Below are 26,915 nucleotides of genomic sequence, written 5' to 3' on the forward strand. Positions count from 1 at the left end.
TAGCAATCCATAGGTTTTAAGATACTTACTAGTCAGGTACATTCTTAGGCGTTTAATATGCGGTGTTGAGTCCATTTCGTTGAGCAAGGAGTAGCTCTTGTCTATTCCATATTTGGCTTAAGGAACTTTATCTGTGCTCATTTCAATCTCTGGTTTTATGCAGCACCCCAACTCACCTTTCCCCTTAAGCAAGCATAAGTTGGTTTTCTAAATTTGAGACCCTGTTCTGTTCTGTAATTCAGTTCCTGTGTAGCCAAGTTTACATTCCGTGTATTCGTGATATCTTATGATGTTTCTTTTTCTGTGTGACTTATTTCAGTTAGAATCATCGTACCTGAATCCACTCATTATGCTGCTACGGGCCTGATGACATAGATTTCATTGCTGAGTGATACTGCATTGTACGTAAGTACCACAAGTTCTTTATCCATTTTTCACTTTCTGTGATATTGAACTTGTACGGTAAACGAGGTTCTTGTAAACAGAGGCGTCCCAAACTTTGGGGTGGCTGTGTCTTTTTGATTTTAATTTCCCTAAGCTATAGGACCATAAGTGGAAGTGCCCTAGGCTCTGTTGCTTTGTTTTTTAGATGTTTCAGGAAACACCATACACTTCTCCCGAGTGTCTGTTGGCAATTTACATCCCGCCCATCAGCATAACAAGGCTCCCAGTTCTCCATGGCCTGTCCTGCCTTTCTGGATTTTACACTTTTTTCAGATGGCCCTTTTGACCGGGGGGAAGTGAGACTTCATTGTAGTGCAGATTTCCTTTGCAAGTTTGCTTGGTTGGCCAAAAAGGGCGTATGCGTTTTTTCCTGAATATATTCAGGAAAAAACGCATACGCCCTTTTTGGCCAAGAGCATCATTGTGGACGTTCTGCCTCTTTTCCTATGCTTCAATGCAATTCCAGTCTACCTCCTGAAATCGGTTTCCTGCAATTCTGCCCCGCTTTCAAGTCCTCTTGGCAGCCTTACTTCAGTATATTTTTGGACGATAGCTGTCATTTATAACTCTGCAGGTTTGTGAATTACAGTGCCCCTGAGCTCCTTTCTTCAACTCGCTTTCTTTTGAGCTGGCCGCAACACCGCAGGACGGCTTCAGGCCCTAATCTGGTTCCGGCACGGCACGCTGAGCCTTTGGTTAATTCCTCTTCCTGGTCGGAAATGAGAGTTAAATTTGCCCGTCCAGACACCTCCAGGTAGTCTCTCATTGGTTCTCCCTATTCCTGTTAATCTTCCGCAGAAATTGCAAACTGGGCCAAACAGGAGGTTAAAGGGACTGACTCTCCAAGTCGGGAGAGTGTTAGTAAAGCGTCTGGAATGTTGCACCCGAGTACCAGGGTACGAAAACTGAGACATATTTGAACACGTCTCCCGTTCACACGGTTGATCATACTCTGGGTTCCACATGCATGTTTTACCTGAAGGAAGAATACCTTAAACCTGGAGAGTTGAGACCCGTGGAATGGGTACCATGCAATATGACTTCAAAGGGTCTTCATTTGCTCACCGAACCTCTCCAATCCTATCACTGCTGCGTTTATGCCCCTGTACACACGCTTGATTCTCTTTTGGAGACATAGCAATCCATACGTTTTAAGATACTTACTAGTCATGTACATTCTTAGGCGTTTAATATGGGGTGTTGAGTCCATTTCGTTGAGCAAGGAGTAGCTCTTGTCTATTCCATATTTGGCTTAAGGAACTTTATCTGTGCTCATTTCAATCTCTGGTTTTATGCAGCACCCCAATTCACATTTACCCTTAAGCAAGCATAAGTTGGTTTTCTAAATTTGAGACCCTGTTCTGTTTTGGAATTCAGTTCCTGTGTAGCCAAGTTTACATTCCGTGTATTAGTGATATCTTATGATGTTTCTGTTTCTGTGTGGCTTATTTCAATTAGAATCATCGTACCTGAATCCACTCATTATGCTGCTACGGGCCTGATGACATAGATTTCATTGCTGAGTGATACTGCATTGTACGTAAGTACCACAACTTCTTTATCCATTTTTCACTTTCTGTGATATTGAAATTGTACCGTAAATGAGGTTCTTGTAAACAGAGGCATCCCAAACTTTCGGTGGCTGTGTCTTTTTGATTTTAATTTCCCTAAGCTATAGGACCATAAGTGGATATGCCCTAGGCTCTGTTGCTTTGTTTTTTAGATGTTTTAGGAAACACCATACACTTCTTCCCAGTGTCTGTTGGCAATTTTCATCCCGCCCATCAGCATAACAAGGCTCCCAGTTCTCCATGGCCTGTCCTGCCTTTCTGGATTTTACACTTTTTTCAGATGGCCCTTTTGACTGGGGGGATGTGAGACTTCATTGTGGTGCAGATTTCATTTGCAAGTTTGCTTGGTTGGCCAAAAAGGGCGTATGCGTTTTTTCCTGAATATATTCAGGAAAAAACGCATATGCCCTTTTTGGCCAAGTGCATCATTGTGGACGTTCTGCCTCTTTTCCTATGCTTTCAATGCAATTCCAGTCTACCTCCTGAAATCGGTTTGCTGCAATTCTGCCCCGCTTTCAAGTCCTCTTGGCAGCCTTACTTCAGTATATTTTTGGACGATAGCTGTCATTTATAACTCTGCAGGTTTGTGAATTACAGTGCCCCTGAGCTCCTTTCTTCAACTCGCTTTCTTGTGACCTGGCCGCAACACCGCAGGATGGCTTCAGGCCCTAATCTGGTTCCGGCACGGCACGCTGAGCCTTTGGTTAATTCCTCTTCCTGGTGGGAAATGAGAGTTAAATTTGCCCGTCCAGACACCTCCAGCTAGTCTTTCATTGGTTCTCGCTATTCCTGTTCATCTTCCGCAGAAATTGCAAACTGGGCCAAACAGGAGGTTAAAGGGACTGACTCTCCAAGTGGGGAGAGTGTTAGTAAAGCGTCTGGAATGTTGCACCCGAGTACCAGGGTATGAAACCTGAGACATATTTGAACATGTCTCCCGATCACATGGTTGATCATACTCTAGGTTCCACATGCATGTTTTGGCTGAAGGAAGAATACCTTAAACCTGTGTAGTTGAAACCCGTGGAATGGGTACCATGCAATATGACTTCAAAGGGTCTTCATTTGCTCACCGAACCTCTCCAATCCTATCACTGCTGCGTTTATGCCCCTGTACACACGCTTGATTCTCTTTTGGAGACATAGCAATCCATAGGTTTTAAGATACTTAATAGTCAGGTACATTCTTAGGCATTTAATATGGGGTGTTGAGTCCATTTCGTTGAGCAAGGAGTAGCTCTTGTCTATTCCATATTTGGCTTAAGGAACTTTATCTGTGCTCATTTCAATCTCTGGTTTTATGCAGCACCCCAACTCACCTTTCCCCTTAAGCAAGCATAAGTTGGTTTTCTAAATTTGAGACCCTGTTCTGTTCTGGAATTCAGTTCCTGTGTAGCCAAGTTTACATTCCGTGTATTAGTGATATCTTATGATGTTTCTTTTTCTGTGTGACTTATTTCAGTTAGAATCATCGTACCTGAATCCACTCATTGTGCTGCTAAGGGCCTGATGACATAGATTTCATTGCTGAGTGATATTGCTTTGTAAGTAAATACCACAACTTCTTTATCCATTTTTCACTTTCTGCGATGTTGAACTTGTACTGTAAAAGAGGTTCTTGTAAACAGAGTCGTCCCAAATTTTGGGGTGGCTGTGTCTTTTTGATTTTTATTTCCCTAAGCTATAGGACCATAAGTGGAAGTGCCCTAGGCTCTGTTGCTTTGTTTTTTAGATGTTTCAGGAAACACCATACACTTCTCCCGAGTGTCTGTTGGCAATTGACATCCCGCCCATCAGCATAACAAGGCTCCCAGTTCTCCATGGCCTGTCCTGCCTTTCTGGATTTTACACTTTTTTCAGATGGCCCTTTTGACCGGGGGGAAGTGAGACTTCATTGTAGTGCAGATTTCCTTTGCAAGCTTGCTTGGTTGGCCAAAAAGGGCGTATGTGTTTTTTCCTGAATATATTCAGGAAAAAACGCATACGCCCTTTTTGGCCAAGTGCATCATTGTGGTCGTTCTGCCTCTTTTCCTATGCTTTCAATGCAATTCCAGTCTACCTCCTGAAATCGGTTTCCTGCAATTCTGCCCCGCTTTCAAGTCCTCTTGGCAGCCTTACTTCAGTATATTTTTGGACGATTGCTGTCATTTATAACTCTGCAGGTTTGTGAATTACAGTGCCCCTAAGCTCCTTTCTTCAACTCGCTTTCTTGTGACCTGGCCGCAACACCGCAGGATGGCTTCAGGCCCTAATCTGGTTCCGGCACGGCACGCTGAGCCTTTGGTTATTTCCTCTTCCTGGTGGGAAATGAGAGTTAAATTTGCCCGTCCAGACACCTCCAGCTAGTCTCTCATTGGTTCTCCCTATTCCTGTTCATCTTCCGCAGAAATTGCAAACTTGGCTAAACTGGAGGTTAAAGGGACTGACTCTCCATGTCGGGAGAGTGTTAGTAAAGCGTCTGGAATGTTGCACCCGAGTACCAGGGTACGAAAACTGAGACATATTTGAACACGTCTCCTGATCACATGGTTGATCATACTCTAGGTTCCACATGCATGTTTTAGCTGAAGGAAGAATACCTTAAACCTGGGTAGTTGAAACCCGTGGAATGGGTACCATGCAATATGACTTCAAAGGGTCTTCATTTGCTCACCGAACCTCTCCAATCCTATCACTGCTGCGTTTATGCCCCTGTACACATGCTTGATTCTCTTTCGGAGACATAGCAATCCATAGGTTTTAAGGTACTTACTAGTCAGGTACATTCCTGGGCGTTTAATATGGGGTGTTGAGTCCATTTCGTTGAGCAAGGAGTAGCTCTTGTCTATTCCATATTTGGCTTAAGGAATTTTATCTGTGCTCATTTCAATCTCTGGTTTTATGCAGCACCCCAACTCACCTTTACCCTTAAGCAAGCATAAGTTGGTTTTCTAAATTTGAGACCCTTTTCTGTTCTGGAATGCAGTTCCTGTGTAGCCAAGTTTACATTCCGTGTATTAGTGATATCTTATGATGTTTCTTTTTCTGTGTGACTTATTTCAGTTAGAATCATCTTACCTTAATCGACTCATTATGCTGCTATGGGCCTGATGACATAGATATCATTGCTGAGTGATACTGCATTGTACGTAAGTACCACAAGTTCTTTATCCATTTTTCACTTTCTGTGATATTGAACTTGTACGGTAAACGAGGTTCTTGTAAACAGAGGCGTCCCAAACTTTGGGGTCGCTGTGTCTTTTTGATTTTAATTTCCCTAAGCTATAGGACCATAAGTGGACGTGCCCTAGACTCTGTTGCTTTGTTTTTTAGATGTTTCAGGAAACACCATACACTTCTCCCGAGTGTCTGTTGGCAATTTACATCCCGCCCATCAGCATAACAAGGCTCCCAGTTCTCCATGGCCTGTCCTGCCTTTCTGGATTTTACACTTTTTTCAGATGGCCCTTTTGACCGGGGGGAAGTGAGAGTTCATTGTAGTGCAGATTTCCTTTGCAAGCTTGCTTGGTTGGCCAAAAAGGGCGTATGCGTTTTTTCCTGAATATATTCAGGAAAAAACGCATATGCCCATTTTGGCCAAGTGCATCATTGTGGACGTTCTGCCTCTTTTCCTATGCTTTCAATGCAATTCCAGTCTACCTCCTGAAATTGGTTTCCTGCAATTCTGCCCCGCTTTCAAGTCCTCTTGGCAGCCTTACTTCAGTATATTTTTGGACTATAGCTGTCATTTATAACTCTGCAGGTTTGTGAATTACAGTGCCCCTGAGCTCCTTTCTTCAACTCGCTTTATTGTGACCTGGCTGCAACACTGCAGGATGGCTTCAGGCCCAAATCTGGTTCCGGCACGGCACGCTGAGCCTTTGGTTATTTCGTCTTCCTGGTGGGAAATGAGAGTTAAATTTGCCCGTCCAGACACCTCCAGCTAGTCTCTCATTGGTTCTCCCTATTCCTGTTCATCTTCCGCAGAAATTGCAAACTGGGCCAAACAGGAGGTTAAAGGCGCTGAATCTCCAAGTGGGGACAGTGTTAGTAAAGCATCTGGAATATTGCACCCGAGTACCAGGGGAGGAAAACTGAGACATATTTGAACACGTCTCCAGTTCACACGGTTGATCATACTCTGGGTTCCACATGCATGTTTTAGCTGAAAGAAGAATACCTTAAACCTGGAGAGTTGAGACCCGTGTAATGGGTACCATGCAATATGACTTCAAAGGGTCTTCATTTGCTCACCAAACCTCTCCAATCCTATCACTGCTGCGTTTATGCCCCTGTACACACGCTTGATTCTCTTTTGGAGACATAGCAATCCATAGGTTTTAAGATACTTACTAGTCAGGTACATTCTTAGGCGTTTAATATGGGGTGTTGAGTCCATTTCGTTGAGCAAGGAGTAGCTCTTGTCTATTCCATATTTGGCTTAAGGAACTTTATCTGTGCTCATTTCAATCTCTGGTTTTATGCAGCACCCCAACTCACCTTTCCCCTTAAGCAAGCATAAGTTGGTTTTCTAAATTTGAGACACTGTTCTGTTTTGGAATTCAGTTCCTGTGTAGCCAAGTTTACATTCCGTGTATTAGTGATATCTTATGATGTTTCTTTTTCTGTGTGACTTATTTCAGTTAGAATCATCGTACCTGAATCGACTTATTATGCTGCTATGGGCCTGTTGACATAGATTTCATTGATGAGTGATACTGCATTGTACGTAAGTACCACAACTTCTTTATCCATTTTTCACTTTCTATGGTATTGAAATTGTACCGTAAATGAGGTTCTTGTAAACAGAGGCATCCCAAACTTTCGGTGGCTGTGTCTTTTTGATTTTAATTTCCCTAAGCTATAGGACCATAAGTGGAAGTGCCCTAGGCTCTGTTGCTTTGTTTTTTAGATGTTTCAGGAAACACCATACACTTCTCCTGAGTGTCTGTTGGCAATTTACATCCCGCCCATCAGCATAACAAGGCTCCCAGTTCTCCATGGCCTGTCCTGCCTTTCTGGATTTTACACTTTTTTCAGATGGCCCTTTTGACCGGGGGGAAGTGAGACTTCATTGTAGCACAGATTTCCTTTGCAAGGTTGCTTGGTTGGCCAAAAAGGGCGTATGCGTTTTTTCCTGAATATATTCAGGAAAAAACGCATACGCCCTTTTTGGCCAAGTGCATCATTGTGGACGTTCTGCCTCTTTTCCTATGCTTTCAATGCAATTCCAGTCTACCTCCTGAAATCGGTTTCCTGCAATTCTGCCCCGCTTTCAAGTCCTCTTGGCAGCCTTACTTCAGTATATTTTTGGACGATAGCTGTCATTTATAACTCTGCAGGTTTGTGAATTACAGTGCCCCTTTGCTCCTTCTTCAACTCGCTTTCTTGTGAGCTGGCCGCAACACCGCAGGATGGCTACAGGCCCTAATCTGGTTCCGGCACGGCACGCTGAGCCTTTGGTTAATTCCTCTTCCTGCTGGGAAATGAGAGTTAAATTTGCTCATCCAGACACCTCCAGCTAGTCTCTCATTGGTTCTCGCTATTCCTGTTCATCTTCCGCGGAAATTGCAAACTGGGCCAAACAGGAGGTTAAAGGGACTGACTCTCCATGTGGGGAGAGTGTTAGTAAAGCGTCTGGAATGTTGCACCCGAATACCAGGGTACAAAAACTGAGACATATTTTAACACGTCTCCCGATCACATGGTTGATCATACTCTAGGTTCCACATGCATGTTTTAGCTGAAGGTAGAGTACCTTAAACCTGGGTAGTTGAGACCCGTGGAATGGGTACCATGCAATATGACTTCAAAGGGTCTTCATTTGCTCACCGAACCTCTCCAATCCTATCACTGCTGCGTGTTTGCCCCTGTACACGCGCTTGATTCTCTTTCGGAGACATAGCAATCCATAGGTTTTAAGATACTTACTAGTCAGGTACATTCTTAGGCGTTTAATATGGGGTGTTGAGTCCATTTCGTTGAGCAAGGAGTAGCTCTTGTCTATTCCATATTTGGCTTAAGGAACTTTATGTGTGCTCATTTCAATCTCTGGTTTTATGCAGCACCCCAACTCACCTTTACCCTTAAGCAAGCATAAGTTGGTTTTCTAAATTTGAGACCCTGTTCTGTTCTGGAATTCAGTTCCTGTGTAGCCAAGTTTACATTCCGTGTATTACTGATATCTTATGATGTTTCTTTTTCTGTGTGACTTATTTCAGTTAGAATCATCATACCTGAATCCACTCATTGTGCTGCTAAGGGCCTGATGACATAGATTTCATTGCTGAGTGATATTGCTTTGTAAGTAAATACCACAACTTCTTTATCCATTTTTCATTTTCTGCAATGTTGAACTTGTACTGTAAACTAGGTTCTTGTAAACAGAGGTGTCCCAAACTTTGGGGTGGCTGTGTCTTTTTGATTTTAATTTCCCTAAGCTATAGGACCATAAGTGGAAGTGCCCTAGGCTCTGTTGCTTTGTTTTTTAGATGTTTCAGGAATCACCATACACTTCTCCCGAGTGTCTGTTGGCAATTTACATCCCACCCATCAGCATAACAAGGCTCCCAGTTCTCCATGGCCTGTCCTGCCTTTCTGGATTTTACACTTTTTTCAGATGGCCCTTTTGAATTGGGGGAAGTGAGACTTCATTGTAGTGCAGATTTCCTTTGCAAGCTTGCTTGGTTGGCCAAAAAGGGCGTATGCGTTTTTTCCTGAATATATTCAGGAAAAAACGCATACGCCCTTTTTGGCCAAGTGCATCATTGTGGACGTTCTGCCTCTTTTCCTATGCTTTCAATGCAATTCCAGTCTACCTACTGAAATCTGTTTCCTGCAATTCTGCCCCGCTATCAAGTCCTCTTGGCAGCCTTACTTCAGTATATTTTTGGACGATAGCTGTCATTTATAACTCTGCAGGTTTGTGAATTACAGTGCCTCTGAGCTCCTTTCTTCAACTCGCTTTCTTGTGACCTGGCCGCAACACCGCAGGATGGCTTCAGGCCCTAATCTGGTTCCGGCACGGCACGCTGAGCCTTTGGTTAATTCCTCTTCCTGGTGGGAAATGAGAGTTAAATTTGCCCGTCCAGACACCTCCAGCTAGTCTCTCATTGGTTCTCGCTATTCCTATTCATCTTCCGCAGAAATTGCAAACTGGGCCAAACAGGAGTTTAAAGGGACTGACTCTCCAAGTCGGGAGAGTGTTAGTAAAGCGTCTGGAATGTTGCACCCGAGTAACCAGGGTACGGAAACTGAGACATATTGTAACACGTCTCCCGATCACATGGTTGATCATACTCTAGGTTCCACATGCATGTTTTGGCTGAAGGAAGAATACCTTAAACCTGGGTAGTTGAAACCCGTGGAATGGGTACAATGCAATATGACTTCAAAGGGTCTTCATTTGCTCACCGAACCTCTCCAATCCTATCACTGCTGCGTTTATGCCCCTGTACACATGCTTGATTCTCTTTCGGAGACATAGCAATCCATAGGTTTTAAGATACTTACTAGTCAGGTACATTCTTAGGTGTTTAATATGGGGTGTTGAGTCCATTTCGTTGAGCAAGGAGTAGCTCTTGTCTATTCCATATTTGGCTTAAGGAACTTTACCTGTGCTCATTTTAATCTCTGGTTTTATGCAGCACCCCAACTCACCTTTCCCGTTAAGCAAGCGTAAGTTGGTTTTCTAAATTTGAGACCCTGTTCTGTTTTGGAATTCAGTTCCTGTGTAGCCAAGTTTACATTCCGTGTATTAGTGATATCTTATGATGTTTCTTTTTCTGTGTGACTTATTTCAGTTAGAATCATCGTACCTGAATCCACTCATTATGCTGCTACGGGCCTGATGACATAGATTTCATTGCTGAGTGATACTGCATTGTACGTAAGTACCACAAGTTCTTTATCCATTTTTCACTTTCTGTGAAATTGAACTTGTACAGTAAACGAGGTTCTTGTAAACAGAGGCGTCCCAAACTTTGGGGTGGCTGTGTCTTTTTGATTTTAATTTCCCTAAGCTATAGGACCATAAGTGGAAGTGCCCTAGGCTCTGTTGCTTTGTTTTTTAGATGTTTCAGGAAACACCATACACTTCTCCCGAGTGTCTGTTGGCAATTTACATCCCACCCATCAGCATAACAAGGCTCCCAGTTCTCCATGGCCTGTCCTGCCTTTCTGGATTTTACACTTTTTTCAGATGGCCCTTTTGACCGGGGGGAAGTGAGACTTCATTGTAGTGCAGATTTCCTTTGCAAGCTTGCTTGGTTGGCCAAAGAGGGCGTATGCGTTTTTTCCTGAATATATTCAGGAAAAAACGCATACGCCCTTTTTGGCCAAGTGCATCATTGTGGACGTTCTGCCTCTTTTCCTATGCTTTCAATGCAATTCCAGTCTACCTCCTGAAATCGGTTTCCTGCAATTCTGCCCCGCTTTCAAGTCCTCTTGGCAGCCTTACTTCAGTATATTTTTGGACGATAGCTGTCATTTATAACTCTGCAGGTTTGTGAATTACAGTGCCCCTGAGCTCCTTTCTTCAACTTGCTTTCTTTTGAGCTGGCCGCAACACCGCAGGATGGCTTCAGGCCCTAATCTGGTTCCGGCACGGCACGCTGAGCCTTTGGTTATTTCCTCTTCCTGGTGGGAAATGAGAGTTAAATTTGCCCGTCCAGACACCTCCAGCTAGTCTCTCATTGGTTCTCCCTATTCCTGTTCATCTTCCGCAGAAATTACAAACTGGGCCAAACAGGAGGTTAAAGGCGCTGACTCTCCAAGTGGGGAGAGTGTTAGTAAAGCGTCTGGAATGTTGCACCCGAGTACCAGGGGAGGAAAACTGAGACATATTTGAACACGTCTCCCATTCACACGGTTGATCATACTCTGGGTTCCACATGCATGTTTTAGCTGAAGGAAGAATACCTTAAACCTGGGTAGTTGAAACCCATGGAATGGGTACCATGCAATATGACTTCAAAGGGTCTTCATTTGCTCACCGAACCTCTCCAATCCTATCACTGCTGCGTTTATGGCCCTGTACACACGCTTGATTCTCTTTTGGAGACATAGCAATCCATAGGTTTTAAGATACTTACTAGTCAGGTACATTCTTAGGCGTTTAATATGGGGTGTTGAGTCCATTTTGTTGAGCAAGGAGTAGCTCTTGTCTGTTCCATAATTGGCTTAAGGAACTTTATCTGTGCTCATTTCAATCTCTGGTTTTATGCAGCACCCCAACTCACCTTTACCTTTAAGCAAGCATAAGGTGGTTTTCTAAATTTGAGACCCTGTTCTGTTCTGGAATTCAGTTCCTGTGTAGCCAAGTTTACATTCCATGTATTACTGATATCTTATGATGTTTCTTTTTCTGTGTGACTTATTTCAGTTAGAATCATCATACCTGAATCCACTCATTGTGCTGCTAAGGGCCTGATGACATAGATTTCATTGCTGAGTGATATTGCTTTGTAAGTAAATACCACAACTTCTTTATCCATTTTTCACATTCTGTGATGATGAACTTGTACTGTAAACGAGATTCTTGTAAACAGAGGCGTCCAAACCTTTGGGGTGGCTGTGTCTTTTTGATTTTAATTTCCCTAAGCTATAGGACCATAAGTGGAAGTGCCCTAGGCTCTGTTGCTTTGTTTTTTAGATGTTTCTGGAAACACCATACACTTCTCCCGAGTGTCTGTTGGCAATTTACATCCCGCCCATCAGCATAATAGTCTCCCAGTTCTCCATGGCCTTTCCTGCCTTTCTGGATTTTACACTTTTGTCAGATGGCCCTTTTGACCGGGGGGAAGTGAGACTTCATTGTAGTGCAGATTTCCTTTGCAAGTTTGCTTGGTTGGCCAAAAAGTGCGTATGCGTTTCTTCCTGAATATATTCAGGAAAAAAAGCATACACCCTTTTTGGCCAAGTGCATCATTGTGGACGTTCTGCCTCTTTTCCTATGCTTTCAATGCAATTCCAGTCTACCTCCTGAAATCTGTTTCCTGCAATTCTGCCCCGCTTTCAAGTCCTCTTGGCAGCCTTACTTCAGTATATTTTTGGACGATAGCTGTCATTTATAACTCTGCAGGTTTGTGAATTACAGTGCCCCTGAGCTCCTTTCTTCAACTCGCTTTCTTGTGACCTGGCCGCAACACCGCAGGATGGCTTCAGGCCTTAATCTGGTTCCGGCACGGCACGCTGAGCCTTTGGTTATTTCCTCCTCGTGGTGGGAAATGAGAGTTAAATTTACCCGTCCAGACACCTCCAGCTAGTCTCTCATTGGTTCTCGCTATTCCTGTTCATCTTCCGCAGAAATTGCAAACTGGGCCAAACAGGAGGGTAAAGGGACTGACTCTCCAAGTCGGGAGAGTGTTAGTAAAGCGTCTGGATTGTTGCAACCGAGTACCAGGGTACGAAAACTGAGACATATTTGAACACGTCTCCAGATCACATGGTTGATCATACTCTAGGTTCCACATGTATGTTTTGGCTGAAGGAAGAATACCTTAAACCTGGGTAGTTGAAACCTGTGGAATGGGTACCATGCAATATGACTTCAAAGGGTCTTCATTTGCTCACCGAAACTTTCCAATCCCATCACTGCTGCGTTTATGCCCCTGTACACATGCTTGATTCTCTTTCGGAGACATAGCAATCCATAGGTTTTAAGATACTTACTAGTCAGGTACATTCTTAGGCGTTTAATATGCGGTGTTGAGTCCATTTCGTTGAGCAAGGAGTAGCTCTTGTCTATTCCATATTTGGCTTAAGGAACTTTATCTGTGCTCATTTCAATCTCTGGTTTTATGCAGCACCCCAACTCACCTTTCCCCTTAAGCAAGCATAAGTTGGTTTTCTAAATTTGAGACCCTGTTCTGTTTTGGAATTCAGTTCCTGTGTAGCCAAGTTTACATTCCGTGTATTACTGATATCTTATGATGTTTCTTTTTCTGTGTGACTTATTTCAGTTAGAATCATCATACCTGAATACACTCATCGTGCTGCTAAGGGCCTGATGACATAGATTTCATTGCTGAGTGATATTGCTTTGTAAGTAAATACCACAAGTTCTTTATCCATTTTTCACATTCTGCGATGTTGAACTTGTACTGTAAACGAGGTTCTTGTAAACAGAGGCGTCCCAAACTTTGGGGTGGCTGTGTCTTTTTGATTTTAATTTCCCTAAGCTATAGGACCATAAGTGGAAGTGCCCTAGGCTCTGTTGCTTTGTTTTTTAGATGTTTCAGGAAACACCATACACTTCTCCCGAGTGTCTGTTGGCAATTTACATCCCGCCCATCAGCATAACAAGGCGCCCAGTTCTCCATGGCCTGTCCTGCCTTTCTGGATTTTACACTTTTTTCAGATGGCCCTTTTGACCGGGGGGAAGTGAGACTTCATTGTAGTGCAGATTTCCTTTGCAAGCTTGCTTGGTTGGCCAAAAAGGGCGTATGCGTTTTTTCCTGAATATATTCAGGAAAAAACGCATACGCCCTTTTTGGCCAAGTGCATCATTGTGGACGTTCTGCCTCTTTTCCTATGCTTTCAATGCAATTCCAGTCTACCTCCTGAAATCGGTTTCCTGCAATTCTGCCCCGCTTTCAAGTCCTCTTGGCAGCCTTACTTCAGTATATTTTTGGACGATAGCTGTCATTTATAACTCTGCAGGTTTGTGAATTACAGTGCCCCTGAGCTCCTTTCTTCAACTCGCTTTCTTGTGACCTGGCCGCAACACCGCAAGATGGCTTCAGGCCCTAATCTGGTTCTGGCACGGCACGCTGAGCCTTTGGTTATTTCCTCTTCCTGGTGGGAAATGAGAGTTAAATTTGCCCGTCCAGACACCTCCAGCTAGTCTCTCATTGGTTCTCCCTATTCCTGTTCATCTTCCGCAGAAATTGCAAACTGGGCCAAACAGGAGATTAAAGGCGCTGACCCTCCAAGTGGGGAGAGTGTTAGTAAAGCGTCTGGAATGTTGCACCCGAGTCCCAGGGGAGGACAACTGAGACATATTTGAACACGTCTCCCGATCACATGGTTGATCATACTGTGGGTTCCACATGCATGTTTTAGCTGAAGGAAGAATACCTTAAACCTGGAGAGTTGAGACCTGTGGAATGGGTACCATGCAATATGACTTCAAAGGGTCTTCATTTGCTCACCGAACCTCTCCAATCCTATCACTGCTGCGTTTATGCCCCTGTACACACGCTTGATTCTCTTTTGGAGACATAGCAATCCATAGGTTTTAAGATACTTACTAGTCAGGTACATTCTTAGGCATTTAATATGGGGTGTTGAGTCCATTTCGTTGAGCAAGGAGTAGCTCTTGTCTATTCCATATTTGGCTTAAGGAACTTTATCTGTGCTCATTTCAATCTCTGGTTTTATGCAGCACCCCAACTCACCTTTCCCCTTAAGCAAGCATAAGTTGGTTTTCTAAATTTGAGTCCCTGTTCTGTTTTGGAATTCAGTTCCTGTGTAGCCAAGTTTACATTCTGTGTATTAGTGATATCTTATGATGTTTCTTTTTCTGTGTGACTTATTTCAGTTAGAATCATCGTACCTGAATCCACTCATTATGCTGCTACGGGCCTGATGACATAGATTTCATTGGTGAGTGATACTGCATTGTACGTAAGTACCACAAGTTCTTTATCCATTTTTCACTTTCTGTGATATTGAACTTGTACGGTAAACGAGGTTCTTGTAAACAGAGGCGTCCCAAACTTTGGGGTGGCTGTGTCTTTTTGATTTTAATTTCCGTAAGCTATAGTGCCATAAGTGGAAGTGCCCTAGGCTCTGTTGCTTTGTTTTTTAGATGTTTCAGGAAACACCATACACTTCTCCCGAGTGTCTGTTGGCAATTTACATCCCGCCCATCAGCATAACAAGGCTCCCAGTTCTCCATGGCCTGTCCTGCCTTTCTGGATTTTACACTTTTTTCAGATGGCCCTTTTGACCTGGGGGAAGTGAGACTTCATTGTAGTGCAGATTTCCTTTGCAAGCTTGCTTGTTTGGCCAAAAAGGGCGTATGCGTTTTTTCCTGAATTTATTCAGGAAAAAATGCATACGCCCTTTTTGGCCAAGTGCATCATTGTGGACGTTCTGCCTCTTTTCCTATGCTTTCAATGCAATTCCAGTCTACCTCCTGAAATCGGTTTTCCTGCAATTCTGCCCCGCTTTCAAGTCCTCTTGGCAGCCTTACTTCAGTATATTTTTGGACGATAGCTGTCATTTATAACTCTGCAGGTTTGTGAATTACAGTGCCCCTGAGCTCCTTTCTTCAACTCGCTTTCTTGTGAGCTGGCCGCAACACCGCAGGATGGCTTCAGGCCCTAACATGGTTCCGGGACGGCACGCTGAGCCTTTGGTTATTTCCTCTTCCTGGTGGGAAATGAGAGTTAAATTTGCCCGTCCAGACACCTCCAGCTAGTCTCTCATTGGTTCTCGCTATTCCTGTTCATCTTCCGCAGAAATTGCAAACTGGACCAAACAGGAGGTTAAAGGGACTGACTCTCCAAGTCGGGAGAGTGTTAGTAAAGCGTCTGGAATGTTGCACCCGAGTACCAGGGTACGAAAACTGAGACATATTTGAACACGTCTCCCGATCACATGGTTGATCATACTCTAGCTTCCACATGCATGTTTTAGCTGAAGGAAGAATTCCTTAAACCTGGGTAGTTGAAACCCGTGTAATGGGTACCATGCAATATGACTTCAAAGGGTCTTCATTTGCTTACCAAACCTCTCCAATCCTATCACTGCTGCGTTTATGCCCCTGTACACATGCTTGATTCTCTTTCGGAGACATAGCAATCCATAGGTTTTAAGATACTTACTAGTCAGGTACATTCTTAGGCGTTTAATATGGGGTGTTGAGTCCATTTCGTTGAGCAAGGAGTAGCTCTTGTCTATTCCATATTTGGCTTAAGGAACTTTATCTGTGCTCATTTCAATCTCTGGTTTTATGCAGCACCCCAACTCACCTTTCCCCTTAAGCAAGCATAAGTTGGTTTTCTAAATTTGAGACCCTGTTCTGTTTTGGAATTCAGTTCCTGTGTAGCCAAGTTTACATTCTGTGTATTAGTGATATCTTATGATGTTTCTTTTTCTGTGTGACTTATTTCAGTTAGAATCATCGTACCTGAATCCACTCATTATGCTGCTACGGGCCTGATGACATAGATTTCATTGCTGAGTGATACTGCATTGTACGTAAGTACCACAAGTTCTTTATCCATTTTTCACTTTCTGTGATATTGAACTTGTACTGTAAACGAGGTTCTTGTAAACAGAGGCGTCCCAAACTTTGGGGTGGCTGTGTCTTTTTGATTTTAATTTCCCTAAGCTATAGGGCCATAAGTGGAAGTGCCCTAGGCTCTGTTGCTTTGTTTTTTAGATGTTTCAGGAAACACCATACACTTCTCCCGAGTGTCTGTTGGCAATTTACATCCCGCCCATCAGCATAACAAGGCTCCCAGTTCTCCATGGCCTGTCCTGCCTTTCTGGATTTTACACTTTTTTCAGATGGCCCTTTTGACCGGGGGGAAGTGAGACTTCATTGTAGTGCAGATTTCCTTTGCAAGTTTGCTTGGTTGGCCAAAAAGTGCGTATGCGTTTTTTCCTGAATATATTCAGGAAAAAACGCATACGCCCTCTTTGGCCAAGTGCATCATTGTGGACGTTCTGCCTCTTTTCCTATGCTTTCAATGCAATTCCAGTCTACCTCCTGAAATCGGTTTCCTGCAATTGTGCCCTGCTTTCAAGTCCTCTTGGCAGCCTTACTTCAGTATATTTTTGGACGATAGCTGTCATTTATAACTCTGCAGGTTTGTGAATTACAGTGCCCCTGAGCTCCTTTCTTCAACTCGCTTTCTGGTGAGCTGGCCGCAACACCGCAGGATGGCTTCAGGCCCTAATCTGGTTCCGGCACGGCACGCTGAGCCTTTGGTTAATTCCTCTTCCTGGTGGGAAATGAGAGTTAAATTTGCCCGTCCAGACACCTCCAGCTAGTCTCTCATTGGTTCTCGCTATTCTTGTTCATCTTCCGCAGAAATTGCAAACTGGGCCAAACAGGAGATTAAAGGCGCTGACTCTCCAAGTTGGGAGAGTGTTAGAAAAGCGTCTGGAGTGTTGCACGCGAGTACCAGGGGAGGAAAACTGAGACATATTTGAACACGTCTCCCGTTCACACGGTTGATCATACTCTGGGTTCCACATGCATGTTTTAGCTGAAGGAAGAATACCTTAAACCTGGAGAGTTGAGACCTGTGTAATGGGTACCATGCAATATGACTTCAAAGGGTCTTCATTTGCTCACCGAACCTCTCCAATCCTATCACTGCTGCGTTTATGCCCCTGTACACACGCTTGATTCTCTTTCGGAGACATAGCAATCCATAGGTTTTAAGATACTTACTAGTCAGGTACATTCTTAGGCGCTTAATATGCGGTGTTGAGTCCATTTCGTTGAGCAAGGAGTAGCTCTTGTCTATTCCATATTTGGCTTAAGGAACATTATCTGTGCTCATTTCAATCTCTGGTTTTATGCAGCACCCCAACTCACCTTTACCCTTAAGCAAGCATAAGTTGGTTTTCTAAATTTGAGACCCTGTTCTGTTCTGTAATTCAGTTCCTGTGTAGCCAAGTTTACATTCCGTGTATTACTGATATCTTATGATGTTTCTTTTTCTGTGTGACTTATTTCAGTTAGAATCATCATACCTGAATCCACTCATTGTGCTGCTACGGGCCTGATGACATAGATTTCATTGCTGAGTGATATTGCTTTGTAAGTAAATACCACAACTTCTTTATCCATTTTTCACTTTCTGCGATGTTGAACTTGTACTGTAAACGAGGTTCTCTTAAACAGAGGCGTCCCAAACATTGGGGTGGCTGCGTCTTTTTGATTTTAATTTCCCTAAGCTATAGGACCATAAGTGGAAGTGCCCTAGGCTCTGTTGCTTTGTTTTTTAGATGTTTCAGGAAACATCATACACTTCTCCTGAGTGTCTGTTGGCAATTTACATCCCACCCATCAGCATAACAAGGCTCCCAGTTCTCCATGGCCTGTCCTGCCTTTCTGGATTTTACACTTTTTTCAGATGGCCCTTTTGACCGGGGGGAAGTGAGACTTCATTGTAGTGCAGATTTCCTTTGCAAGCTTGCTTGGTTGCCCAAAAAGTGCGTATGCGTTTTTTCCTGAATTTATTCAGGAAAAAATGCATACGCCCTTTTTGGCCAAGTGCATCATTGTGGACGTTCTGCCTCTTTTCCTATGCTTTCAATGCAATTCCAGTCTACCTCCTGAAATCGGTTTTCCTGCAATTCTGCCCCGCTTTCAAGTCCTCTTGGCAGCCTTACTTCAGTATATTTTTGGACGATAGCTGTCATTTATAACTCTGCAGGTTTGTGAATTACAGTGCCCCTGAGCTCCTTTCTTCAACTCGCTTTCTTGTGAGCTGGCCGCAACACCGCAGGATGGCTTCAGGCCCTAACATGGTTCCGGGACGGCACGCTGAGCCTTTGGTTATTTCCTCTTCCTGGTGGGAAATGAGAGTTAAATTTGCCCGTCCAGACACCTCCAGCTAGTCTCTCATTGGTTCTCGCTATTCCTGTTCATCTTCCGCAGTAATTGCAAACTGGACCAAACAGGAGGTTAAAGGGACTGACTCTCCAAGTCGGGAGAGTGTTAGTAAAGCGTCTGGAATGTTGCACCCGAGTACCAGGGTACGAAAACTGAGACATATTTGAACACGTCTCCCGATCACATGGTTGATCATACTCTAGCTTCCACATGCATGTTTTAGCTGAAGGAAGAATTCCTTAAACCTGGGTAGTTGAAACCCGTGTAATGGGTACCATGCAATATGACTTCAAAGGGTCTTCATTTGCTTACCAAACCTCTCCAATCCTATCACTGCTGCGTTTATGCCCCTGTACACATGCTTCATTCTCTTTTGGAGACATAGCAATCCATAGGTTTTAAGATACTTACTAGTCAGGTACATTCTCAGGCGTTTAATATGGGGTGTTGAGTCCATTTCGTTGAGCAAGGAGTAGCTCTTGCCTATCCCATATTTCGCTTAAGGAACTTTATCTGTGCTCATTTCAATCTCTGGTTTTATGCAGCACCCCAACTCACCTTTCCCCTTAAGCAAGCATAAGTTGGTTTTCTAAATTTGAGACCCTGTTCTGTTTTGGAATTCAGTTCCTGTGTAGCCAAGTTTAAATTCCGTGTATTACTGATATCTTATGATGTTTCTTTTTCTGTGTGACTTATTTCAGTTACAATCATCGTACCTGAATCCACTCATTGTGCTGCTAAGGGCCTGATGACATATATTTCATTGCTGAGTGATATTGCTTTGTAAGTAAATACCACAAGTTCTTTATCCATTTTTCACATTCTGCGATGTTGAACTTGTACTGTAAACGAGGTTCTTGTAAACAGAGGCGTCCCAAACTTTGGGGTGGCTGTGTCTTTTTGATTTTAATTTCCCTAAGCTATAGGACCATAAGTGGAAGTGCCCTAGGCTCTGTTGCTTTGTTTTTTAGATGTTTCAGGAAACACCATACACTTCTCCGGAGTGTCTGTTGGCAATTTACATCCCGCCCATCAGCATAACAAGGCGCCCAGTTCTCCATGGCCTGTCCTGCCTTTCTGGATTTTACACTTTTTTCAGATGGCCCTTTTGACCGGGGGGAAGTGAGACTTCATTGTAGTGCAGATTTCCTTTGCAAGCTTGCTTGGTTGGCCAAAAAGGGCGTATGCGTTTTTTCCTGAATATATTCAGGAAAAAACGCATACGCCCTTTTTGGCCAAGTGCATCATTGTGGACGTTCTGCCTCTTTTCCTATGCTTTCAATGCAATTCCAGTCTACCTCCTGAAATCGGTTTCCTGCAATTCTGCCCCGCTTTCAAGTCCTCTTGGCAGCCTTAGTTCAGTATATTTTTGGACGATAGCTGTCATTTATAACTCTGCAGGTTTGTGAATTACAGTGCCCCTGAGCTCCTTTCTTCAACTCGCTTTCTTGTGACCTGGCCGCAACACCGCAAGATGGCTTCAGGCCCTAATCTGGTTCTGGCACGGCACGCTGAGCCTTTGGTTATTTCCTCTTCCTGGTGGGAAATGAGAGTTAAATTTGCCCGTCCAGACACCTCCAGCTAGTCTCTCATTGGTTCTCCCTATTCCTGTTCATCTTCCACAGAAATTGCAAACTGGGCCAAACAGGAGATTAAAGGCGCTGACCCTCCAAGTGGGGAGAGTGTTAGTAAAGCGTCTGGAATGTTGCACCCGAGTCCCAGGGGAGGACAACTGAGACATATTTGAACACGTCTCCCGATCACATGGTTGATCATACTGTGGGTTCCACATGCATGTTTTAGCTGAAGGAAGAATACCTTAAACCTGGAGAGTTGAGACCCGTGGAATGGGTACCATGCAATATGACTTCAAAGGGTCTTCATTTGCTCACCGAACCTCTCCAATCCTATCACTGCTGCGTTTATGCCCCTGTACACACGCTTGATTCTCTTTCGGAGACATAGCAATCCATAGGTTTTAAGATACTTACTAGTCAGGTACATTCTTAGGCGCTTAATATGCGGTGTTGAGTCCATTTCGTTGAGCAAGGAGTAGCTCTTGTCTATTCCATATTTGGCTTAAGGAACATTATCTGTGCTCATTTCAATCTCTGGTTTTATGCAGCACCCCAACTCACCTTTCCCCTTAAGCAAGCATAAGTTGGTTTTCTAAATTTGAGACCCTGTTCTGTTCTGTAATTAAGTTCCTGTGTAGCCAAGTTTACATTCCGTGTATTACTGATATCTTATGATGTTTCTTTTTCTGTGTGACTTATTTCAGTTAGAATCATCATACCTGAATCCACTCATTGTGCTGCTACGGGCCTGATGACATAGATTTCATTGCTGAGTGATATTGCTTTGTAAGTAAATACCACAACTTCTTTATCCATTTTTCACTTTCTGCGATGTTGAACTTGTACTGTAAACGAGGTTCTCTTAAACAGAGGCGTCCCAAACATTGGGGTGGCTGTGTCTTTTTGATTTTAATTTCCCTAAGCTATAGGACCATAAGTGGAAGTGCCCTAGGCTCTGTTGCTTTGTTTTTTAGATGTTTCAGGAAACACCATACACTTCTCCTGAGTGTCTGTTGGCAATTTACATCCCGCCCATCAGCATAACAAGGCTCCCAGTTCTCCATGGCCTGTCCTGCCTTTCTGGATTTTACACTTTTTTCAGATGGCCCTTTTGACCGGGGGGAAGTGAGACTTCATTGTAGTGCAGATTTCCTTTGCAAGCTTGCTTGGTTGCCCAAAAAGTGCGTATGCGTTTTTTCCTGAATATATTCAGGAAAAAACGCATACGCACTTTTTGGCCAAGTGCATCATTGTGGACGTTCTGCCTCTTTTCCTATGCTTTCAATGCAATTCCAGTCTACCTCCTGAAATCGGTTTCCTGCAATTCTGCCCCGCTTTCAAGTCCTCTTGGCAGCCTTACTTCAGTATATTTTTGGACGATAGCTGTCATTTATAACTCTGCAGGTTTGTGAATTACAGTGCCCCTGAGCTCCTTTCTTCAATTCACTTTCTTATGAGCTTGCCGCAACACCGCAGGATGGCTTCAGGCCCTAATCTTGTTCCGACACGGCACGCTGAGCATTTGGTTATTTCCACTTCCTGGTGGGAAATGAGAGTTAAATTTGCCCGTCCAGACACCTCCAGCTAGTCTCTCATTGGTTCTCCCTATTCCTGTTCATCTTCCGCAGAAATTACAAACTGGGCCAAACAGGAGGTTAAAGGCGCTGACCCCCCAAGTGGGGAGAGTGTTAGTAAAGCGTCTGGAATGTTGCACCCGAGTACCAGGGGAGGAAAACTGAGACATATTTGAACACATCTCCCGTTCACACGGTTGATCATACTCTGGGTTCCACATGCATGTTTTAGCTGAAGGAAGAATACCTTAAACCTGGAGAGTTGAGACCCGTGGAATGGGTACCATGCAATATGACTTCAAAGGGTCTTCATTTGCTCACCGAACCTCTCCAATCCTATCACTGCTGCGTTTATGCCCCTGTACACATGCTTGATTCTCTTTTGGAGACATAGCAATCCATAGGTTTTAAGATACTTACTAGTCAGGTACATTCTCAGGCGTTTAATATGGGGTGTTGAGTCCATTTCATTGAGCAAGGAGTAGCTCTTGTCTATCCCATATTTCGCTTAAGGAACTTTATCTGTGCTCATTTCAATCTCTGGTTTTATGCAGCACCCCAACTCACCTTTCCCCTTAAGCAAGCATAAGTTGGTTTTCTAAATTTGAGACACTGTTCTGTTTTGGAATTCAGTTCCTGTGTAGCCAAGTTTACATTCCGTGTATTAGTGATATCTTATGATATTTCTTTTTTTGTGTGACTTATTTCAGTTAGAATCATCGTACCTGAATCCACTCATTATGCTGCTACGGGCCTGATGACATAGATTTCATTGCTGAGTGATACTGCATTGTACGTAAGTACCACAAGTTCTTTATCCATTTTTCACTTTCTGTGATACTGATCTTGTACGATAAAAGAGGTTCTTGTAAACAGAGGCGTCCCAAACTTTGGGGTGGCTGTGTCTTTTTGATTTTAATTTCCCTAAGCTATAGGACCATAAGTGGACGTGCCCTAGGCTCTGTTGCTTTGTTTTTTAGATGTTTCAGGAAACACCATACACTTCTCCAGAGTGTCTGTTGGCAATTTACATCCCGCCCATCAGCATAACAAGGCTCCCAGTTCTCCATGGCCTGTCCTGCCTTTCTGGATTTTACACTTTTTTCAGATGGCCCTTTTGACCGGGGGGAAGTGAGACTTCATTGTAGTGCAGATTTCCTTTGCATGTTTGCTTGGTTGGCCAAAACGGGCGTATGCGTTTTTTCCTGGATATATTCAGGAAAAAACGCATACGCAATTTCTGGCCAAGTGCATCATTGTTTACTTTCTGCCTCTTTTCCTATGCTTTCAATGCAATTCCAGTCTACCTCCTGAAATTGGTTTCCTGCAATTCTGCCCCGCTTTCAAGTCCTCTTGGCAGCCTTACTTCAGTATATTTTTGGACGATAGCTGTCATTTATAACTCTGCAGGTTTGTGAATTACAGTGCCCCTGAGCTCCTTTCTTCAACTCGCTTTCTTGTGACCTGGCCGCAACACCGCAGGATGGCTTCAGTCCCTAAACTGGTTCCGAAACGGCACGCTGAGCCTTTGGTTAATTCCTCTTCCTGGTGGGAAATGAGAGTTAAATTTGCCCGTCCAGACACCTCCAGCTAGTCTCTCATTGGTTCTCGCTATTCCTGTTCATCTTCCGCGGAAATTGTAAACTGGGCCAAACAGGAGGTTAAAGGGACTGACTCTCCAAGTCGGGAGAGTGTTAGTAAAGCGTCTGGAATGTTGCACACGAGTACCAGGGTATGAAAACTGAGACATATTTGAACACGTCTCCCGATCACATGGTTGATCATACTCTAGGTTCCACATGCATGTTTTAGCTGAAGGAAGAATACCTTAAACCTGGGTAGTTGAAACCCGTGGAATGGGTACCATGCAATATGACTTCAAAGGGTCTTCATTTGCTCACCGAACCTCTCCAATCCTATCACTGCTGCGTTTATGCCCCTGTTCACACGCTTGATTCTCTTTTAGAGACATAGCAATCCATAGGTTTTAAGATACTTACTAGTCAGGTACATTCTCAGGCGTTTAATATGGGGTGTTGAGTCCATTTCGTTGAGCAAGGAGTAGCTCTTGTCTATTCCATATTTGGCTTAAGGAACTTTATCTGTGCTCATTTCAATCTCTGGTTTTATGCAGCACACCAACTCACCTTTCCCCTTAAGCAAGCATAAGTTGGTTTTCTAAATTTGAGACCCTGTTCTGTTTTGGAATTCAGTTCCTGTGTAGCCAAGTTTACATTCCGTGTATTACTGATATCTTATGATGTTTCTTTTTCTGTGTGACTTATTTCAGTTACAATCATCGTACCTGAATCCACTCATTGTGCTGCTAAGGGCCTGATGACATATATTTCATTGCTGAGTGATATTGCTTTGTAAGTAAATACCACAAGTTCTTTATCCATTTTTCACATTCTGCGATGTTGAACTTGTACTGTAAACGAGGTTCTTGTAAACAGAGGCGTCCCAAACTTTGGGGTGGCTGTGTCTTTTTGATTTTAATTTCCCTAAGCTATAGGACCATAAGTGGAAGTGCCCTAGGCTCTGTTGCTTTGTTTTTTAGATGTTTCAGGAAACACCATACACTTCTCCCGAGTGTCTGTTGGCAATTTACATCCCGCCCATCAGCATAACAAGGCGCCCAGTTCTCCATGGCCTGTCCTGCCTTTCTGGATTTTACACTTTTTTCAGATGGCCCTTTTGACCGGGGGGAAGTGAGACTTCATTGTAGTGCAGATTTCCTTTGCAAGCTTGCTTGGTTGGCCAAAAAGGGCGTATGCGTTTTTTCCTGAATATATTCAGGAAAAAACGCATACGCCCTTTTTGGCCAAGTGCATCATTGTGGACGTTCTGCCTCTTTTCCTATGCTTTCAATGCAATTCCAGTCTACCTCCTGAAATCGGTTTCCTGCAATTCTGCCCCGCTTTCAAGTCCTCTTGGCAGCCTTAGTTCAGTATATTTTTGGACGATAGCTGTCATTTATAACTCTGCAGGTTTGTGAATTACAGTGCCCCTGAGCTCCTTTCTTCAACTCGCTTTCTTGTGACCTGGCCGCAACACCGCAAGATGGCTTCAGGCCCTAATCTGGTTCTGGCACGGCACGCTGAGCCTTTGGTTATTTCCTCTTCCTGGTGGGAAATGAGAGTTAAATTTGCCCGTCCAGACACCTCCAGCTAGTCTCTCATTGGTTCTCCCTATTCCTGTTCATCTTCCGCAGAAATTGCAAACTGGGCCAAACAGGAGATTAAAGGCGCTGACCCTCCAAGTGGGGAGAGTGTTAGTAAAGCGTCTGGAATGTTGCACCCGAGTCCCAGGGGAGGACAACTGAGACATATTTGAACACGTCTCCCGATCACATGGTTGATCATACTGTGGGTTCCACATGCATGTTTTAGCTGAAGGAAGAATACCTTAAACCTGGAGAGTTGAGACCCGTGGAATGGGTACCATGCAATATGACTTCAAAGGGTCTTCATTTGCTCACCGAACCTCTCCAATCCTATCACTGCTGCGTTTATGCCCCTGTACACACGCTTGATTCTCTTTTGGAGACATAGCAATCCATAGGTTTTAAGATAGTTACTAGTCAGGTACATTCTTAGGCATTTAATATGGGGTGTTGAGTCCATTTCGTTGAGCAAGGAGTAGCTCTTGTCTATTCCATATTTGGCTTAAGGAACATTATCTGTGCTCATTTCAATCTCTGGTTTTATGCAGCACCCCAACTCACCTTTCCCCTTAAGCAAGCATAAGTTGGTTTTCTAAATTTGAGACCCTGTTCTGTTCTGTAATTCAGTTCCTGTGTAGCCAAGTTTACATTCCGTGTATTACTGATGTCTTATGATGTTTCTTTTTCTGTGTGACTTATTTCAGTTAGAATCATCATACCTGAATCCACTCATTGTGATGCTAAGGGCCTGATGACATAGATTTCATTGCTGAGTGATATTGCTTTGTAAGTAAATACCACAACTTCTTTATCCATTTTTCACTTTCTGCGATGTTGAACTTGTACTGTAAACGAGTTTCTTGTAAACAGAGGCGTCCCAAACTTTGGGGTGGCTGTGTCTTTTTGATTTTAGTTTCCGTAAGCTATAGGGCCATAAGTGGAAGTGCCCTAGGCTCTGTTGCTTTGTTTTTTAGATGTTTCAGGAAACACCATACACTTCTCCCGAGTGTCTGTTGGCAATTTACATCCCGCCCATCAGCATAACAAGGCTCCCAGTTCTCCATGGCCTGTCCTGCCTTTCTGGATTTTACACTTTTTTCAGATGGCCCTTTTGACCTGGGGGAAGTGAGACTTCATTGTAGTGCAGATTTCCTTTGCAAGCTTTCTTGTTTGGCCAAAAAGGGCGTATGCGTTTTTTCCTGAATTTATTCAGGAAAAAATGCATACGCCCTTTTTGGCCAAGTGCATCATTGTGGACGTTCTGCCTCTTTTCCTATGCTTTCAATGCAATTCCAGTCTACCTCCTGAAATCGGTTTTCCTGCAATTCTGCCCCGCTTTCAATTCCTCTTGGCAGCCTTACTTCAGTATATTTTTGGACGATAGCTGTCATTTATAACTCTGCAGGTTTGTGAATTACAGTGCCCCTGAGCTCCTTTCTTCAACTCGCTTTCTTGTGAGCTGGCCGCAATACCGCAGGATGGCTTCAGGCCCTAACATGGTTCCGGGACGGCACGCTGAGCCTTTGGTTATTTCCTCTTCCTGGTGGGAAATGAGAGTTAAATTTGCCCGTCCAGACACCTCCAGCTAGTCTCTCATTGGTTCTCGCTATTCCTGTTCATCTTCCGCAGAAATTGCAAACTGGACCAAACAGGAGGTTAAAGGGACTGACTCTCCAAGTCGGGAGAGTGTTAGTAAAGCGTCTGGAATGTTGCACCCGAGTACCAGGGTACGAAAACTGAGACATATTTGAACACGTCTCCCGATCACATGGTTGATCATACTCTAGCTTCCACATGCATGTTTTAGCTGAAGGAAGAATTCCTTAAACCTGGGTAGTTGAAACCCGTGTAATGGGTACCATGCAATATGACTTCAAAGGGTCTTCATTTGCTTACCAAACCTCTCCAATCCTATCACTGCTGCGTTTATGCCCCTGTACACATGCTTGATTCTCTTTCGGAGACATAGCAATCCATAGGTTTTAAGATACTTACTAGTCAGGTACATTCTTAGGCGTTTAA

General features: G+C 43.7%; 1 long non-coding RNA gene across 3 annotated transcripts in view; it reads left to right on the top strand.

The window, feature by feature from the left end:
• Positions 1-26,915, top strand: part of LOC307181130 — a 341,735-nt gene that overhangs the window by 53,360 nt on the left and 261,460 nt on the right. The window contains exon 4 of one of the 3 annotated variants that reach the window (XR_013825934.1): positions 3,478-3,540. The exons of the other annotated variants lie outside the window; for them this stretch is intronic. This is a non-coding gene — a long non-coding RNA (uncharacterized lncRNA). Of the gene's footprint in view, positions 1-3,477; positions 3,541-26,915 lie in introns of those variants that run through there. 3 annotated transcript variants of the gene reach the window in all.

This window comes from Stenella coeruleoalba, assembly GCF_951394435.1.
Source record: "Stenella coeruleoalba genome assembly, contig: scaffold_143, whole genome shotgun sequence".
Classification (NCBI taxonomy): domain Eukaryota; kingdom Metazoa; phylum Chordata; class Mammalia; order Artiodactyla; family Delphinidae; genus Stenella; species Stenella coeruleoalba.